General features: G+C 39.7%; 1 long non-coding RNA gene across 1 annotated transcript; it reads left to right on the top strand.

Annotated features, from left to right (window-relative positions):
- The first annotated feature begins 4,674 nt into the window (after positions 1-4,674).
- On the top strand, positions 4,675-18,465 carry LOC149921280 (uncharacterized). The gene is made up of 3 exons (XR_016477189.1): positions 4,675-4,712; positions 8,200-8,309; positions 18,389-18,465. It is a non-coding gene; the product is annotated as an uncharacterized LOC149921280 (long non-coding RNA).
- The last annotated feature ends 792 nt before the right edge of the window (positions 18,466-19,257 follow it).

The following is a 19,257-nucleotide window of genomic DNA, read 5'->3' as shown; positions in this document are numbered from 1 at the left end:
CTTAGTCATGGTCGAACTCCGGGACATGACGGTTTGCCCGTGGAATTTTACGCAAAATTTTGGGACCTTTTAGGACCCGTACTCTACCAAGTTTATAGAGAATTCTTATGCGACGTTTCTAGTCAGGCATATCTACCTCTCTTTACGTCCTCTGTTCTTTGTCTCATTCCGAAATCAGGAGATCCCCGTAATGTGCAAAATCTACGCCCATTGTCTCTACCGAACGTTGATTATAAGATATTTAGTAAATGCCTCTCCCAACGACTCGGTCCGGTTTTATCGGAAATAGTGTCGCCATCACAAACGTGCTCCGTTCCTCAAAGGCGTATTCATGACAACCTTCACGTCTTACGTGACCTCATCGATTTGGCGGCTGCTGGAGACGAGCCTCTAGCACTCGTCAATATCGATCAAGAGAAGGCGTTTGACCGCGTAGACCATGATTACCTCCGGGCAGTGTTACTCGCTATGGGTTTTCCGCCCTGTTTCTTGCAGGCCTTGTTCTTCTTATACCGTGACCCAGTCTTTCACATTAAGGTCAATTCTGATCTCACCTCCGCCATTCCTTTCCGCCGTGGTATCCGTCAAGGCTGCCCGCTTTCTAGCCAACTCTACGTGCTCGCAATTGAGCCCCTTCTCCGACTTCTTGACAAGCGTCTATCTCGACCAGCCATTTCCTTTCCCTACCAGGCACTCACTAACTCAACGTACGCCGACGACCTCACTGGCCTAATCCGCAACGACGCAGAGTTTCCCGTGCTGCGCTACTGTCTCGATCTCTTCTCCAGAGTATCTGGCGCCTGCATCAATCCAACCAAATCCACCGGAGTGTGGTGTGGTGCGTGGATTGGGCGAACTGACTCTCCAATGGGTTTTGCTTTTAGCTCCGACGGTGGTAGGTTTCTCGGAGTCGAACTTGGTCATACCAAAACGTTCCTAAACCGCAACTGGACCACCCTTGAATCAAAGCTCTCCCGCGTTCTCGGTCGCTGGCGTCCGCTAAAACACCATTGCTCGATTTTTGGTCGCGTGCTCGTTGCTAACAATTTAGCCGCGTCCGTTCTATGGCACGTTTGCCAGTTTCTCGAACCCCCGGACACCTTCGTCAAACGCTGTCAATCCCTTCTGGTCTCGTTCATTTCGGACAAAGTCCATTGGACCTCGGCATCTACCTGCTCTCTACCTAGAGTTCGTGGTGGGCTTGATCTAGTGTCAATTTCCGACAAACTCTACAGTTTCCGAGTGGCCTCTGCCATCTCGCTCACGCAGGATATTCCCGACTCAGCCTTGCCAACTATTACGGCTCGAGCCATTTTTAACGTTCCTAACACGCGCTCCTTACCTTATGGTCTTTTATCGAATACCGCTTTCTCACCCAAGTCCACCTTTCATCGCTCAGTCCTTGCCGCATGGTCAACCTTTCCTTACGCTATACACTTCGATTCTAGTTCAATTTCTGCTTTCTCCGACATCCCACTTTTCGGTAACTCTGCCATCACAAACATAGACAAGAGACCGTTTTCTCCCGACCTTTACTGTAGTTTTTCTGATCTCGGTTGCTCGGTGTTATCCGACTTACTCGATCCCATCACTCTGTGGTGGCGTCCTTTTGGACAAATTTTTCCTAATGATATAATTCACTCCCGCTTCAAAGTTCAATCTCACGCAACACTTTGCAATTCTCTGGCACGTCTGTATCCTACCGTTTTCGACACTCACGGCGTACATCCTAATTTCGTCTTTGGCGACTTATCATACCCGGTTCTTCAACTCGCTCATTGCCCTATTTATCAAAACCATCCTCTTCTCGGTAAAGGAATCTCGAAAGTCGTTCTATCATATCGTATGTTCACCAAACCTATTAATTTTATACCTGGTAAGCCGGCCACTGTCCCACCACCAACCACTCCGCAATTCTGGCACGTCAATCGTGTCAGCCGATTGTCATCTCGCCTAGCTAACGCTACCCAATGGCGCGTGTTGCACTCTGCACTCCCAGTACCACGGCGACTAGTTTACTTAGACCCAACATCCTGCTCTCCATTTTGTCCTTTTTGTCCGGCCATCGGGACCGTGACGCATATGTATTATGACTGCCCTCTCGTGTCAAACGCCCTATCGGAATTTCTAAAATTTCTATCTACCTTCACCGGCCACACTCACAGTCACGAGGACTACTGGTTTCTTCTCACGCAATCATGTAATTAAAAGTAAAATAAAATTGGAAATGTGTATTTCTTGTTTTTATTGCCTAGAGATTAGAAATTAAGGGGTTCGGAAACGATAGTGGAAATTATGGTTAACGAGGTGGGGGTAAGAGTAGAGAGGGGTAAATTCCATCCTCCAGAAATCTGCACGAGGAAAACTATTCTGGAGAATGGGAGATAGCTGAGGGGTAAAGTCCATCCTCCAGAAATCTGCGCGAGGGAAACTATTCTGGAGAATGGGAGATAGCTGAGGGGTAAAGTCCATCCTACAGAAATCTTGGCGATTATATTTCAGCGAATGGGGAGGGGAAAAAATGGGGAAGAAGCAGAGAGAAAATCTTGGCGATAACCGTTCAGCGAATGGAGTGAGGAAAACGGGGGAAGGAAGAAGAGAGAAAATCTTGGCGATTACCGTTCAGCTGGAGAATGGGGAAAAGGAAAGCAGAGAGATTCTAGGTATTGCTTTCTGGAGGACGAGATAAGACTGATAATCTCGTCCTCCAGAAATCTGCGCGAGGAAAACTAATTCTGGGGAATGGGGGAAAGCAGGTGGGGAGGGGAAGCAGAGATAGATTCTAGGTATTGCCTTCTGGAGGACGAGATAAGATATCAGACTGATAATCTCTTCCTCCGGGGGGTAATCCTTCTCTCTAATGTCAAACTACACGTACCCAAATAGAGGTGTCAAACAATTCTTGTTACACCTACTTCAATTACCGAGATACTTTAATAATATTTTACACGCCTGTGTTCCGTGACTTCAGGGATACAAAAGCGACCATGTTAATGGTTTGTATATTAATTATGTAAAAAAGTTGAACCTAAGTATAAAAATAGAGTTTAAAAGGTCTAACTTATTACTGTTTATGAGTAAAATTGATAAAAAGTGTAAAATAAGTACTCTAACACTCCACAAAAGGACTAAATTTGGGAGCAGAAGGTTTAAATATGTTCCGTGGTAATAACCTGAATGGTCTTAATTATTGGACAAATGTTTATACACTTCAGGGGTCTTAAACAAAACCTTCATTTTGGATGTAATTGAGTAAAACGGCAATGGAGTTAAAAGCAAATTCACTCAGTTTTTCCTTTAGTTTCGACGACGGGATCCAGTTTTCTCGGATTCCGAGTCCAGTTCAATCTCCATTGTGTAGAGCCATCGATGAACTATGGTTAAGCGGTTTCTTCTTCAACTCACTTTACGGTCTTGGCTGGGCTTAGCACTTGGATGAAGTGAGGGCATGTCCGGTCACTTTCGGGAGAAGAGAAGCCGTGTGTTCGGATTTCTATAGCGAGCGAAGGAAGGTTATCAGCGTGGAAACGGCATTCAAGGGTCCGGACAGTCATCATCCTCGTCAAAGGGTCCAAGATGGACGCCTTAGTCTCTCGGGTGAAGACGGACACTCCTAACTGAATCACATATTGACAGTTTTCTAGAAATGACCAATCATTACCGCACATAAGATGACCAGGGACTTACAAACGGGGTAAACGCTCGTAGGCGAAGCCTTGCCGACAGTACCTTCATTTTCTGAGTCAATTGGCGAAATATTTCGGCGCATTGTTTTTTTTTTCAATTTTTCTTTAAGGTCAGGAACACAAAACGTAATTACTCAACTGACCAAAAGGTCACCATTAACCCCTTTATAATTTTTGCATTCCGCTTAAGCAAACTGGCACACAACATGGGCTTCACTTAAATCGTTAGTTTTTATTGATTCGAAACCCAATAATTGAATGTTAGTTTAGTATTTTAATTGTCATTTCTTATAACAAAAAACTAAGTGAAGATTTTCCAAAAAGTATGTCTGCCTTTCAATGTATATTCTACCAGTAATCTTTATTTCCAAAATTATGATTAAAGGAATACGATGAAAATTCAAATGACAATACTGAATTTAATTTTATTATTTTTTTATTATATTTTTATTTTATTAACAAGGATTTTTACACTATAATTTCAATGATTGATTATCTCTGACTAAATTTCGGAAATATTTAATTGAGAGTTCTAACCCGAATATTTAATTCACGTACGACAGTTTTTGTAATTTGATTAACGACAGCGCATGTTTTTGAATTTTGAATGAAAGTCATTAAGTTGGCGCACATGTTTTTTTTTGTAGGCTTGTAAGCCATCGGTATCAAGTATACGTTACTTGGAAGTAATAGCGTCTGTAGCCTGTATGAACCGTACCTTTGTCAAATTTGTCAGGTTGTAGGGGAAAGAGGTACTTTCTTTGTAAGTGTAGTCCAGACGTTTGGCCGAATTAAGCTGTTTGCGCGAACATCGACGTGAACGCCCAGTCTTTATTACATTCTACGTAAAGTGAACGTCAGTAAAGATAACAAAACTCGTACGTGAAGCATCTCTCCGAGGTAAAGGAAACTCTGCATATCAACTACACGATTCGCGGCTTTGCGATAAAAAGGCGCGCAGGACACGGAAGAGAACATTACTTGGTTGGAAATTGCCGGAGTTTGCTTCTTGGGAAATTCATACACGTAAGAATTTGCCTAATTATTTTATTTAACGTTTTTGAAAAGATAACCAAACAATCCTTTCAGGTTTCCGTTTTAGATTTATTCATAAATATTCGAATTCCCTGGAAATAAATTTTAAATAATATTTATTAATAAATAAGATAATAAAGCTTTTAAATACCATACGAAATTCCTTAAATCAAAGAGTAGCTCTCGATGTTACCTTACCAGGTTATTTGATTTTTCCGCGACACTTTGGCTAACAATTTACGGAATGGAATACCAGATCGAGATCCATATCCTCTGTGGTATATTACTAGTGCTTGTAACCATTCGCTTAAATTTAATATTGTATAAACTTAATTAAGTGGAATTTTGTTGAGAAACAGCTTTTAGAGAGGTTAAGCAGGCCGCTCTCGACGTTTGAACGACAGGATTATCTCGACGTTCATGAAATTAATTGCTTTAAATTCAGTGGAGCGTGTTTTTACTTTGACTGCTAAAGAAAACATGTACAGTTCCAATAGAAGTATTTGATAAATCCGGGTACATGACGAAATTAAAATCGTAATTAACCCATACTTGTGAATCCAATTACCAACTAAACCCAGAAGGTGTAGTCCCGAGTTAACCCAGTGCCACAAGCTGTATCCTCTTGCTGCGAGGCGAGAGTTCTAACCGCTCCTCCACCACACTATACTCGTGAAGGATCACGCGACACTAGACGTTGTAGTTCAAACTTCTAGAGCACTCTGCTTAACCTCTCAAATGTCGAATCAGGGCATAAATAAGTGGAGTTCAGTAAAGAATATCCTTGAGAGGTGGTTCGATGGTATGGTTGGAATATTTGGGAGAGCTAAATATATTCTCGGACGCCGACTGAAAAACGTCTGAGAACTTGACTAATATCCGTGAATTGAGGAAACGATGAATTTAAAATTAGATAACACTTTAATGTCTTAACTATTTTTCACGCAATACTTCGCGATACAAATTGGGTTCCTTTGTTGGGACAGCTAACTAAAAATGGTCTTTATTTTGACCGCTCTCAATCTCAACAGATTCTCCGTTATTAACGGTCTCTTTTTTTTTTAATAATCTTTCAAACAATAATACTATACATCGAATAAAAAAATAACAGTTTTTTATCTCTTCAAAAATGCCGCGAGGCGCGCGCTTACTCGCGACCAGGCAGGGTTTTTCTTTTTCTTTCTTTTTCTTTTTAATTATTTTCCTAGCATTTTAACGTTATAAAGTTGCAATTTATATGTAAAGGTTATGAATTTAATATAATTGTGAAAGTATAAAGGGAAAAATGGGGCGCGTAAGAAACTATTTTACACTCCCCCAAAATAACGGGAAACATTATTTATCACTAGCTTGCGCGTTGTTTCCTTTATCATCTTCGTTAGGCACTTCTTACAATGACAATAATTTGATTGGTCGACAAATTGTAGTACCGTTGGATACGCGAACTAAGCACGATCGTATTGGTCAATTTTTCAAAAGTACAAACCATCTGCTCCCTGCTTTATTTCTGGCAAACATACTATTTTCAATTTCGACGAATTGATTTCCCCAGCATTCAATGCTTTGAAGATTTTTGGATACAATTTTAATTTAAATCTGCCAAATTTTAACGTATAGCTTTTGATTCGAGCTAAATTTATCATTTATTTGTAAGGGCGCAATGTGACTAATGACGTGGAGAGTTTATATTTTGCTGTTTACAAGACTATATATATATAAATTAAACGTATTAGTTCGATAACAATTTTGCTAAACGCATCCGGTGTTTTATTTGAGATTATGATTAAGGTTAAATTTCCGATCAAAATGGCCGTTGGAAGCACTAAAATCACCAAATTCAAGCTTTAATTTACCCAAGTTCGAGCAAAACGATTTTACACACAATCCTAAGGATTTGTGTGTATTAGTCTCACGTAAAGTGTAGCCGATGCCGCCGTGTCGCGCATAACTCTTCAACGGTTAGGGCTAGAAGAGTCAATAATATCTCGTTCGAGTGTGCATTTCTCACCATTAATAGCCTTTCATAAAGTTTTCTAATCGGAGCCCTAGAAGTTCGGCAAATGTCCAATTTACTATTTTCGGTAGTTTGGCTTTGTGTGGTAGATATTTTGTTAAAAATTAAGTCCGATAACGTTAAAAAAGTATTATTGGATAGGTTAGGATTCAGCGAACCTACAACTTCAATTATATCAGTAAATATTAAATTTAAGTATAATTTACATGGTAATTTACGGGACCCTAATTTTCATGGTTTTAAATTTTCGCCTAAAAATCTACATACAGTTCCTTAATTTAAGTCCGATTTTCATGAAAGTTATATTTTTGAATAGCTGTGGTTTACATATAACCTAAAGTTGCAAATACGTTCCTTAAAGTTAATTATAGGTAAAGTTTTTTGGCGAGCGTATACGGACCCTCGCTATTTCCAACATTTTAATCCCCGTGTTTATAGAGGTCTACGCGCCAGTTTCCCTTTAGCGTTTTTCAAGGCCGTTCAGAGTGCGCGGCGCTTTCAACGTATGACCAGAAGTAACAATTAAGTATGACACTGATCGACTTAGTTTCCGGCGTATGACCAGAAGTAATAATTGTGACAATAAAAGTAACAAATAAGTTGAAACTGATCGAACTAGTCTTTTTCATATAACCAGAAGAAATAAGTGCCACACTCAACGGCTGACTAGTAGTAACAAATAAGTGTAATCAGAAGTAAAAAATAAGAGTGACACTGATCGAAGGAATCTTCGATGCTTTCAAAGTATGACTAGAAGTAACAAATAATTGTAAATACAATTATGTGTGACCGTGGATATATATTGGTTGTGTTACCGGCGTTGCAGGTTGCTGTGAATAGCTCAAACAAACACATTAAAAGGATTGTGTGTATTCTGAGTGTCGTACGTCTTGTTTTAGTATTAAATGTAGCTGCGAGAGTGTTAGCTACTGTAAATGTATGGCGCCATCTGCCATTCTTGAAAGAAAATCACCAAATACATTAAATTTTTAGTACTTTGTTCGGAAAAACTAAAATGGTCAGCTTACTCTGAACGAACAAAACCTTCACTAGGCGGCTCACCAAAGGATTTATGAAGCTGTTATTAAAAATTAAATAAAATTGTAAGGGTGAGGTCACGTACTTTCCAATCATACTCCAACGCCTCAAAGTTCTCTAGTCATGGAATTTAATGTTTTATGTTTTTCTTTGTACCTTTTGAAATATGAAATTAAAAATAGAAGTGCTCTTAAAAATTGTTCATTCAAAAAATTGATTTGAAAGTAATAAAAGTGGCTGCTCATAAGTAGAAAAAATTAAAATATGTTACTGTTTGAACATTTCATAAGAAGGTACTTAATTGATTATTAAAATTATATTTACTTAAATCAAATGACGCCGCTTAAAAATACCAAGAGTTAAATGACAAATTTACATTATTCTTGGACTAATATATTTAATTATAAATCGCTTTTGTTTATTAAGGTTATATTCCGGTGAACTGGACGCACCCATGGGCTCCAAACTTATGGCTGTTTTCTTGGCATTGACACTCTGCGCTGTCCTTGAAATTGGAGCAGTTGAAATGGGAACAGGTAAGAATGGAAAGAAACGAGTTTTTACGGCTATTTGTCGATTTTTTAGGATTCTAAAGAAATTTATTTGATTAAAAGCGGATATAATGAATAAGGCTGGCACCATCTGCTACAATCTTCTGTTAATAATTATCGCTATTTCGTAATGTCGGGAATTACGGTCAAGCTGAATATATCGGGCGAAACAGACGAGTGCCTCTAGCACCCAATTAAAACGGGGCAAAAGACAATGAGGACATTCCTTTTTCTCTTTTGAGAAGTTGCAAATAAAGAGATAGAAATCGGCACTAATCTCTCTTCGCCTCGTTGTGGGGAGCTCATATCATTTTACGCTCATAAAGTGGCTCCATGAATGAATTAATTTCTATCAGGAGGCATTAGAAATTAATATATCTTTGGTTTTGCTTAAATGTTTCGTGATCGTTTGAAAAAGTTACGTCCCTCGTTTTCGTAAACGAAACAGTGCTATTTCATTTACGCTCTCAGTAAAAAACCATCGATAAAAGTCTGAAAGCGGGGTTCTATATCTTCGTAAGGTCTTCATTTAATTTTAGTTTCAAAAACGATCATTTCGCTCAAAGTTACTCAAAGAAACTCTTACACTGAACTAAGCTGGTCCATAGCACAGTTGACACCAATTTCATGGTAGTCACAATGTTATATTTAAATTATTTTAGTACTTGCTGTATCTGCTTTGGAGTGTTGACATTGTGGTTACACACTTGTTTGGAATGAGCTTTCCCCCATCCGAGTATTGGTCGATTGCGAGACCACACCCCTTCTATATTACACAAGCTACTTAGGATCACCACTGGTTAACCTTGTGTTTAGGTGGCTCCACCTCTTGGATTAGGTCACAAACTTGTATAACTATTTTAATATTACCACCTTGTAGAACTGATTTTATGACCCACCCCCTAACTATCGTCACGTGTAGAATGTTTCCAATACACTGTAGCGATTTAGAATGAATAACGGGTGAGCCTCATGGAATTTAATACTAAAACCAGTTAGGATATGACTTATCTGGACATGAAGAAGTAATCCCACGCTACAACCTAAGATAAATCCGGGCTCACGTCTGGCTTTCACTATTGGGGCCAACGTTAAAATTAAAACTTTGTCTAGGGGTATGGTTTGGGTTAAATATTCTAAAAGGAGTTTAAAAGTTGTCAACTAAAACATTTAATATTAACACACTTAAGGAAATATAACATTACCTAAAACTAGAACTACGGTGCACCTAGATAATTAACTAATCTAATGAAAATACTTAAAATTTAAACAATAAACCAACCCGTGAAGCGGGTTGTAATAAGCAAATATAAAACTTACTGCGCACACTCGTTAAACGAGGTTTTGCAGGTTTGAGTTACGTTGGTAAATACTAATTACGTGAAGATAACTTATAGTTTATAATCCTGGTAGTTACGACACTCGAGAAGTCGGGATGATGTAGTAGCAGCTCCAGTTGAGAGCCGTTATAGCTTCGTAGTTGCCGAATCTGTTCGGAGCTCACACACAGGGACGAAATACGGCCACGCTAAGCTTGCCGCAGGCGATTCGTTCACGAAGATCCATTCTTTCGACGGTATGATCTTTGAGTTTGCGTCGGGTTGAGCTGGATGTGTCTGGTGTCACTCGGGTGTTGTCTGTAGATCTCTTCACCTCATCTTTCAGCCGATTCGCTCTTGTTATTGTAGCAAAGCCAATTTGAGACCTCTCAGGAGCTGGTTACCGTTCATTAAGAGTATTCGTAACTCGAATATTTTTTAATTTTCAATGGTAATCTCGGAGTCGAAAAGCAATACCGACTCTTTTAAAATAACCTCATCCACTCACTAGCCAATCAAAACGAACTTTTTTTAAATATTTTTAAAACACGAGATCATTGAAAACCTGGCTTAACAAGTTAAACCTCTACATCATGCACGCTTTAAAAAAATCAAATCACTTCCAATCCTCTGCGCGTGTTAAAGAAAATGCAAAGCCAAACACTAAAGAAAATAGTATATATAATAACTAACGAATTTTGATGGCACGAGTCAGATAGAAAATATTCCGAAACTTAATAACGTTGGCAACTTTTATTTAAAATGATTTGAAATTTTGAGAGGGAGCTAAAAGGAGTACGGGAAACGTGAACGCCAGAATGTATGGAAATTAACCACGGTCGAGCGGGGTATCGGAACTCCCTGGCCAGACAAGTCCGAAATACCAAAACCACAACCTCTGAGCGGCCAGCGCCCAGAATGAAAGTTAAGCGACCATAGAGTTCTGGGTAGCTGGATTATTTAAAAATAAAATAAAAGAATTCATCAAATTTAGAAAATTCCAGAATTCCACGTTACAACTCTCCCCCGGCTAGAGTCTCAGGTCCTCATGAGACCACAATTAAGACGAACCCTTGCTAAGATAAAATTAATAGGGGTTGCCTATAGTAGTATTCAAATGCGTAGTAAGGTTTATGATAATAGGTTATATATTTACAGAGACGTCTCAATATTTACAGTGGACAAGTATAGAAAATAAATTAAAATATGATAAAAATTGTCGACATTAAGTATTTCTAATAAAAAAATAATAGAAGGGTATTTGAAAAGCGTAAATTCACTAATTAACGCCTAACCCGCCCTGTAATAGGATCCCGAGGTCTTAAACTACGACCACCAAAATTATTAGAAGCAGTTGGCTCCTCCCCAGGCTTATCCGTTCCTTGGGGTTGTCAAATAAAATCTGATTCATTTAACTCGTGACTCGCTCTCTCAACATATGGTTTTAAATCCCTAATATGGTATGTATTCGTTAACTGCTTTTTAGTAAGCGTTTCTAGACGGTACGTCCATTTGGAAAACTTTTGAGACACGCGAAATGGACCTATGAAACGAGGTGCAAGCTTAGCTGAAAAATTGTCAGGGGCGCTTGAAATATAATGGGCCTTCTTGAGGACTAAATCTCCTTCCTCAAACTCGGCGTCACGATGAGGCTTATCGTATTGTTGTTTTTGTGCGGCTTGGGCTTTTATTATCTGTTCACGGGTGGTTTGGTACGCGTCCCGGACCTTTTTTAAATAGACAGCCCATATACCTGTGATGAAATATCATCCACACAAAAATCGTTCTCAGCTAAAAAGGTTGCTGCTGTCTTTAGCTCTCTACCAAACATTAAAAAGGCAGGTAAAAAACCGGTAGAGTCTTGCACAGCTGTCCTTATTGACATAGCATATTGGGCCAAGTTACGGTCCCAATTTTGCTGGTCGTTTCCAACAAAGGACGAAATCATAGTACCAAGAGTCCTATTGGACCTCTCAGTTTGGTTCGACTGTGGGGTATACACTGAGGTATGCCTGGGCGTTACTCGCATTGTCTTACACGCGGACGTAAATAGAGAGCCAACAAACTGTTTGGCGTTGTCACTAATGATTACCGAGGGTAGACCAAACCTTGTAAAAACGTCGTCTACTAAATGTCTCACTATAGACGCCGCTGTAGAGTTTCGCAAGGGAAATATTTCGACCCATTTCGTTAAATGGTCTTGGATGACTAGGACATATTTAAACCCCCTTTTTGATCTAGGATATGGCCCTTTTAAGTCGAGTGATATCACATCCCATGGTTCTGGTATATCGCTTGGCTTCATAAGCCCCGGTGGAACCTGATTGGATGGTTTATGGACTTGGCATACGCTACAGGAACGACAATAATTGAGGGCATCTATAGTAAGGCCCTCCCATGTATGTAGACTTTGTATACGCTTAGTGGTTTTCTTAATGCCAAAATGGCCACTAGACGGAGTGTCATGGTTAAGGTAAAGGATTCTAGGTTTAAGTGATTTTGGTACCCAAATTTTAAAAGGGTCCCATCCCGCCTTGTTGCGTTGGCCAATATCTTTAAACAGGATTTTTCCTCTAATGTCACAAAGGGGTGATTGCTTTTCGACCCAAGTTTTTAATTCTGTATCTAGGGGTAGCGTATTATCTTCTAAGTAAGTGATGATTGCGTTTAACTTAAGGTCGGCGCGTTGGGAAGATATTATTTCGCTGTTATCAAACTTAGTTAAAGGTGGTGAATGGTCATTTGGCGTTATCGCGGCTATATGGCCAGTAGGATCAACAGGGGCGTTCTCGATTCGCGACAATGCGTCGGCAACAAGGTTTGTCTTTCCTGGTAGGTGATGAATAGTGAAGTCAAATGCCTGAAGGCGCGCATTCCACCGAGCGAACTTTCCCGTTGCATCTGGCGCCTTATGTAACCAGCGGATTGCACTATTATCCTTATATAGCTCAAAATGCGTCCCCTCTAAATACGGGCGAAATTTTTCTACAGCAAAGATTACTCCTAAACACTCCCGCTCTACTGCGGAATACTTCTCAGCGTCGGATAGTGACCGACTTGCATACTGTATGACCTTCGTTTTGCGGTCAACTGACTGACTCAAAACAGCTCCCAAGCCGAGGCTTGACGCGTCGCAGTGTACGGTGAATTTCTGGCTATAGTCCGGTGTACTAAGAATGGGGGCGCAGGAGAGCGCGTCTTTCAGTGTATTGAACGCGGCTTCCTGTTCTGGACCCCAGTGAAATCGCTGGTCATTATGGAAAAGTGCTGTTAGGGGTTGCGCAAGCTTGGAAAAGTCTTTGATAAATCTCCGATAATATGACGCCATACCGTGGAAGCGTCTTAACTCCTTAATATTTTTCGGGACAGGATAGTTTCTCATAACCGTAGTTTTCTCCGGGTCTACTTGTATACCTGCGTTTGTAACAATATGGCCAAGTATTCGACATTCGTGCATACAAAACTGCGTCTTGGAAGCCTTGACAGTAAGGCCAGCTTTAATGAGTCGATTAAAAACCTCTTCTAGAGTCTCAATATGACTTTTAAAATCGGCCGACGCCACTATCAAATCGTCCAAGTATGCCCAAACACCTTTGTCAAAAAAATCAGCAAAGAGGGAATTGACCATGCGCTGAAAAGTTGAAGGTGCGTTCGTGAGGCCAAACATAAGAACTTTTGGTCTAAAGAGACCTCGATGAGTTACAAATGCAGCGTATTCCCTGTGTTTTTCGTGTAATGCAACCTGCCAATACCCTGCCCTCGTGTCAAGTGTGGTTATGTAATTTGGCCTGTGTAGTGACTCAAGAATATCTAAGATTCTGGGTAAGGGATGAGCATCACGTACAGTTTGACTATTAACTCCCCTATAATCTATGACTAAACGCCATGTTCCATCTTTTTTACGTACAAGTAAAACGGGGCTTGCCCATGGACCACTGGATGGTTCTATTAGGTCTAATTGAATCATTTCCTCAATTGTTTCGTCTATGATTTTACGTTTAGGTGGAGAAAACCTATAGGGGTGAGCGGAGATAGGCTTATCAGTTTTAACTTCTATATAATGCTCGACACCTTTCATACGGCCTGGTATAGTGGAAAAAATCGACTTATATTTATCTACGAGAAATTCTAATTTTGTTAATTCGTCTGGCTCTAAATCTGTTTTTTTAAAGCCTCTTTAATTCCTTCATTATCTATGTAATCATCGAGTCGTGATACAGCTAGCAGAGTGGAACTCTTGATCGTTACGGAAGTACGTACTTGACCCTGATAGCTTAGAACGACTATTTTCAAAAGCAAAAGAGGGAGGGGGTTTACTAAAAGGGTAGCTTTTGGCGTTATAGCTCCAACTAAAATGTCTTAATCCGTGGTCTACTACCATACCCGCATGGCACAATATATCTTTACCCAGTATACATGATTGCGTTAAATTTGGAACATAGACTGCCTGAAATTCCACTTGCTTGCCTGGCAGACAAAAGGGTAAAGTAACGAGCACCGGAAGTGGGAAGTAATGAACCATCTGGTTGTTTGAGAGCTAAGTTAGTGTCGGTGGTAGGAAATCCCAAAGATTCTAAACTTTCCTTGAGATCACTATGTATAAGGGTGTGAATAGACCCAGGGTCAATTAACGCTAAGCATGGAATCGTAGAGAGAAAGATGTGTAAATAATCCTGGGAAGCGCCAGATAGGCCGAATAATGAAGCTAGTTTGGCTCCATCTGGTTCCATGCCGCTGGTAGGGGTTAAATTTATAGTTGGATCAGGGCGCCTCCAAACCCCGCGGAAGCTCCCGTTGTCCCGTTTCCCGAAGACGATTCGTTTTTCTTTAAATCGGGGCACTGAGGCCGAATATGGCCTGCTTTACCGCAATGGTGACAGATTGGGTTCCAGGTACCCTTCCCCTGGGGATTTCCTGACTGTCTATTGTTAAGACGCGAGTTGTTACTGCCACTACCATTTCCGTGAATACCATTCGCAGTATTACTTGCGTTACCACTAGCAGTACTACCACCGTGCTTGGAACGGTTAAAATTGTGATTGGGGTTTCGATTCCCATTTTGGGCCCAATTCCCATTACGGGGAATATTTCCCCCATTGCTATCTTGGCTATTGTCAGTCCCATTTCGCTTTAATTTATTTACAATACTTTCCACACTAAGCGCGTCATCTATAAGTTCGCGAAGCGTGTCAAATCTCTTAGTGGCGAGATAAACCTTGATTTCATCTCTTAAATTTCTATGAACTGCGCGGATTTGTTCGCGTTCGGAAAAGGAAATAATCAATTGTCCGAATAATTTTTGCATTTGCTCTAAATACTCATTGACGCTTTCTTGAGGTTTTTGCGAGCGCTCGCTTATTTTATCCTTTATGTGGTCGTCATTCCCTCTCCTTTCGAATCGGGCGCGCAGCGCACCTTCAAACTCATCCCAAGAGTGAAATGGGGGTTGGTCGGAAAACCAATCAAAAGCTTGCCCCGATAAAAGACCTGGCAACCACTGCTGCACAAAAACTATCTCAGGGACATTATTAGTTAATCGCATTTGTTTAGCCTTCCGAATAAACTCTTTCGGACCAGCTTCGGTTGGCTTTCCGGCATAACTCGGCGCGGAGAAAGGAGTGGAGTACATAAAAGGCGTAGATTGCGGAACGTATTGAAAGGGATGTTGCATACCGACGTTGACCGACTGATTTGGCATCTGCGGTGGGAGAAAACCAGGTACGTTTCCCCCGGCAAAATGGCTTGAAGTGGTATTTGTTTGCACGCTAGTTGAGCCTGAATTGTTATACGCGCTATTTTGACTAGCGGGTCCCGACAAATTTTGATTAGCGCTTAGATTAGGATAAGTCGGTGGTTGGAAATGAGGGAACAACTGATTACCAAACGCAATATTCTGGGAAATATTTTGTCTAACGGGCGCTATAGGTTGGCTAAAATGGAAGGCCGCTGAAGTAAGGTTCTGCGATGAGTAACTGGGCGCATTGGTCACTGCGATCGGCAGAATAGGGACCTGGTTGGGAAACGAAGCTACTTGTGAAACCGTAGTCGCGGCGCGCATTTGGGCCAATTCCCGCCTTAAATCGTTGTGACCAGCCGAAAGTGAATTAAGTTGTTTCATGATTTGGGTTAATACATCAGTTGGAACAGAAACTACTGTAGGGTTAGCGGTTAAATTAATCGCAGTACTAGTCGGCGTAAGTGGGTTAGAAATGGTGGAACCTAAATTAGGGGAACTTATAGGGGCGGACGAACTTGGTATTCCCGATCCGCTTGGACCTCCCGTTAAATTTGTCAAATTTACATTTTGCAGACTAGGGTCGTTTGGATTTCCTATATTAGTAGGTGAGCTACTACGAGGTCCGACAGAATTATGAGTATAAGACATGGTTTGTTTAGATTTGTGTACCCTTTGATTGGGCAACTTAATAGGGTTACTATCTTTTTGGATATTACGACGTAGAAGTCGCTCTTCTCTAAGTTTATTCACGTGTGCTCTATGGGCAGCGTCGCTCATAGAATATAGTGAGACAATTTTAACTTGAAGTAGGTTGGTTCAACAAGAAAACTCGAATCGACCGAGAAAATGCTAGCTAGGTGAATCAAATTTAGTAAAGGGACAATCCTACTTTTAAAAGCTAGGTTGCACAGATCCCGGCTGGGCCCCCAGTTTGTAGCGATTTAGAATGAATAACGGGTGAGCCTCATGGAATTTAATACTAAAACCAGTTAGGATATGACTTATCTGGACATGAAGAAGTAATCCCACGCTACAACCTAAGATAAATCCGGGCTCACGTCTGGCTTTCACTATTGGGGCCAACGTTAAAATTAAAACATTGTCTAGGGGTATGGTTTGGGTTAAATATTCTAAAAGGAGTTTAAAAGTTGTCAACTAAAACATTTAATATTAACACACTTAAGGAAATATAACATTACCTAAAACTAGAACTACGATGCACCTAGATAATTAACTAATCTAATGAAAATACTTAAAATTTAAACAATAAACCAACCCGTGAAGCGGGTGGTACTAAGCAAATATAAAACTTACTGCGCACACTCGTTAAACGAGGTTTTGCAGGTTTGAGTTACGTTGGTAAATACTAATTACGTGAAGATAGCTTATAGTTTATAATCCTGGTAGTTACGACACTCGAGAAGTCGGGATGATGTAGTAGCAGCTCCAGTTGAGAGCCGTTATAGCTTCGTAGTTGCCGAATCTGTTCGGAGCTCACACACAGGGACGAAAAACGGTCACGCTAAGCTTGCCGCAGGCGATTCGTTCACGAAGATCCATTCTTTCGACGGTATGATCTTTGAGTTTGCGTCGGGTTGAGCTGGATGTGTCTGGTGTCACTCGGGTGTTGTCTGTAGATCTCTTCACCTCATCTTTCAGCCGATTCGCTCTTGTTATTGTAGCAAAAACAATTTGAGACCTCTCAGGAGCTGGTTACCGTTCATTAAGAGTATTCGTAACTCGAATATTTTTTAATTTTCAATGGTAATCTCGGAGTCGAAAAGCAATACCGACTCTTTTAAAATAATCTCATCCACTCACTAGCCTATCAAAACGAACTTTTTTTAAATCTTTTTAAAACACGAGATCATTCAAAACCTGGCTTAACAAGTTAAACCTCTACATCATGCACGCTTTAAAAAAATCAAATCACTTCAAATCCTCTGCGCGTGTTAAAGAAAATGCAAAGCCAAACACTAAAGAAAATAGTATATATAATAACTAACGAATTTTGATGGCACGAGTCAGATAGAAAATATTCCGAAACTTAATAACGTTGGCAACTTTTATTTAAAATGATTTGAAATTTTGAGAGGGAGCTAAAAGGAGTACGGGAAACGTGAACGCCAGAATGTATGGAAATTAACCACGGTCGAGCGGGGTATCGGAACTCCCTGGCCAGACAAGTCCGAAATACCAAAACCACAACCTCTGAGCGGCCAGCGCCCAGAATTAAAGTTTAGCGACCATGGAATTCTGGGTAGCTGGATTATTTAAAAATAAAATAAAAGAATTCATCAAATTTAGAAAATTCCAGAATTCCACGTTACAACACTACTACCTTGTAAAACTAGTTTACATTGTGTTTTTCACCAATTTACTAATAATGTCACACTTACCAATGCATTAATTTTTATTAACATCTCGTAACATCGATCCTACTCTATCTGGTTTTCTTCACTTACACATCTCCGCACAAAATTGAGTTAAAAACGGTAAATTATAAATGTGGATCACGTGTCGCTAGGAGACATTTCACAAAGCCCGTGAAAAGAAAAAAGCTGGTTTTTACAACCAAACACTAGCTATAAATAAAAAGTCAATTAAAAAATCGTCTAACTTCAAAAAATTTGAAAATAGAAAATTATTTCTTTTAAAAACAAATATTTTCCATTTGACTGCTCTTGAGCGCTCTAGGTCACTCTGATAAACATTTTATGTTCCATTTGCGTGCTCGGATCCACTCCGATCACTTTTCTCGTGTTTCATTTCATGCTCTCGGGTACTCAGAGATGGCTCGCAACTAATCCTTCAAATTGAAAAAAAATTATTTTGGAGCAAATCAACGCGGGAAGCAAGAGTTTTTACCATTAACACGATCGGGTTCGAGATCAATGACGTCAGAGTGAATTTTGAGCAGTCTAATGTATAATGGAATTATGCTTACTTAGTAATTGAATTATATAATAGTCATTTTGAAAGAATAAAACGAGATGAAATATTTTCAGATTGTGAAGGCGACGAAACAATTTGCAAAGATTTGGATTGTGGAGATACATATAACGGAATCTGTCAACAATTTTTCAAACAGAAGAAATGCTTATGCAGCTGCAAAAGAAATGCTGACTGCTCAAAATATAAAATTAAAAACGAAACCTCAAAATGCAGTGTCAAAAAAAAGATCCCTGTCTGCTTTTCAACTTCTTTTTATTTTTAATTTCACTCCAATTAATAATTAAATATCAACTTAATATCGAATAAAGAATAAAATGATAAGTAAAAACTAATGACTCCACTTTTGCTTCAAACTAGGTTTGCTAGAAATAAATCTATTATCGCTCTTTGAAAACGACCATACCCTCAGCTGGAACGTTTGGAAATTTTAACCCATTTAAACTATGTTCTATTAAAACGAACAACAAAATAGAAACCACTAGGTTCGGTCCATTTTCTTTAATTATATTCTTTTCAACTGAAATTAGACCAAAGAAAATTTGATTAGCCACAGTGTAGCCCATATTTTCCACTAAATATTCTAGACTCATTTAGCGTATAAAATAATTAAAACAATACTATCTTAATTACGTAGCAATTAATGTACACTGTGAGCGATACTTTATTTTACACGAAAGCAATGTAAACGTCATCAAAAAAAAATACGATTTCGTCACTAGAAACAGTGTGAATAATTAACACACTGCGAGCTCAAGTGGCCAGTTTCAAGGGATGAGAGTGTAAGTTTAATAATAGTGAAATTAAGGGGCAAAATTTTAATCTATATGAAAAAAAATAGATGTTGGTATAGTATGTATGTATGTATTGTGAGATTGATAAACTCCAACATCGTTTGATTAAATACCATGAAAGTTGGCTAATC

The sequence above is a fragment of the Leiobunum rupestre genome, chromosome 11, assembly GCF_980474605.1.
Source record: "Leiobunum rupestre chromosome 11, qqLeiRupe1.1.hap1, whole genome shotgun sequence".
In the NCBI taxonomy this organism is placed as follows: Eukaryota; Metazoa; Arthropoda; class Arachnida; order Opiliones; family Sclerosomatidae; genus Leiobunum; species Leiobunum rupestre.
The sequence above is the reverse complement of the archived record's forward strand: the minus strand, read 5'-3'. Positions and strand labels throughout refer to the sequence as shown.